Here is a 1,666-nt window from a genome sequence, read left to right on the forward strand (position 1 = left end):
TCCAATTTATATACAGAATTCTTAGGTAGAATCTGAATTCATTAGTACACGAGTGGATTTTAAGCAGGCATTTATCTCTGGTTACAATGTAGTTGGATTTCTGATTAAGGTCAGCAAACTTTGTCAGAAGTCACTTTAATGTAAAGTTCTGAAGAGATTTATTTTTAGTTAATTAAGAGTACACAGTATATCTGCCTGCAGGATTAAGAAAGATAATAAGACTAATAGTGGCAAACTATTTCAGGCACATTTTGTGGTGTTCTGTTATTTTAATCTTAAAGAGAACTTGGCATTTAAATCTATATACTGAACTTTGAAATTTCCCAAAACTGGAGGATGTAAATGAGAAGTGCTTTATCATTTTCATTTCTACAGTTTTCTTTGAGGGAACTTTATCATTATAAAAACAATCCACTTCTTTTCTTGATCTAGGAGGCAATTGTGTGGTATCATCCAGTATCTATATGCCCCATTGCTCTTTCACCTCTGGGTTTAAATATAAATTTTCTTGCTTACTTGTAGTGTTAAAGTGGGCAAATCACACTTAACCTCTCCATACCTCAGTTCCATCCTCTGGAAAATGGATAAATAATAACAGTCCTACTTCACAAAGTTGTTGCTAAAAATTACCAAATGTTAATATTTATAAAACACTTAGGACAGTATGTGACATTTAGAAGGCACTATACATGTTTATTAAATATAATTAAATATAACACAACTTGTATTTAATTAAGGGAACATGTTACTAATTTCTCCATATCAAAAAAAGAAAACAAAAAACAAAAATAGTAATAGTTTCTCCATATCAGGACACAGAGACCTAATAGATCTTTTTAGTGGCTGCTTAGTTTCTTTCTTCTTTCTTTCTTTCTTTCTTTCTTTCTTTCTTTCTTTCTTTCTTTCTTTCTTTCTTTCTTTCTTTCTTTCTTTCTTTCTTTTCTTTCTTTCTTCTTTCTTTCTTTCTTTCTTTCTTTCTTTCTTTCTTTCTTTCTTCTTTCTTTCTTTCTTTCTTTCTTTCTTTCTTTCTTTCTTTCTTTCTTTCTTTCTTTCTTTCCTATGGATGCTTAGTATTCTAGAGTATTCCATGTAATATATTTAACCATGGTACTTCTGATGGATATTCATATTATTTATGCTTATTTTATATATAATAATTACAATTGCTGCTACTATAAGAATCTTTATACAAATATCTTGGCACGGAGTGATACTATTTCTGAAATTAGATTACTACAGAATATTTATTTTATTTTTTTATTTTTTTTCTAATAATGAAGAGGAACGTTACACCACAATGTAAGAAGTAATAGCTAGAAAAAACCCAAATCAGCGACATTAGTAATGATTAACTCTGAGCTCAGATCAAGTGTAGAAACCTTCATAGTTGTAAAGATCAGTAGTAAAACCTTTTCATCATTGCTCAGAAATCTACACACAGATTCCCTCCCCACCCCCCAATCTCATTCATCAAGTCCTCAGTTATACACGGTCACCTTTAAACACATACACACACACACACACACACACACGCACGCATACATGTACGCACATACACACCTCCAGACATAAGCCCTTATTGTTCTAAATTACTTTTAGAACTTTCAATAGTTACTGCTAAATTGTCCTCTCAATAAGCTGAAGAATTACACTCTCACAAAAAAGT

General features: G+C 31.0%; 1 non-coding gene across 1 annotated transcript; it reads right to left on the minus strand.

The window, feature by feature from the left end:
* Positions 1-1,355: 1,355 nt before the first annotated feature.
* On the minus strand, positions 1,356-1,425 carry LOC112654212 (small nucleolar RNA U2-30). The gene has a single exon (XR_003132873.1). It is a non-coding gene; the product is annotated as a small nucleolar RNA U2-30 (small nucleolar RNA).
* Between the last annotated feature and the right edge of the window lie 241 nt (positions 1,426-1,666).

Source organism: Canis lupus, chromosome 3 (genome assembly GCF_003254725.2).
Source record: "Canis lupus dingo isolate Sandy chromosome 3, ASM325472v2, whole genome shotgun sequence".
NCBI lineage: Eukaryota > Metazoa > Chordata > Mammalia > Carnivora > Canidae > Canis > Canis lupus.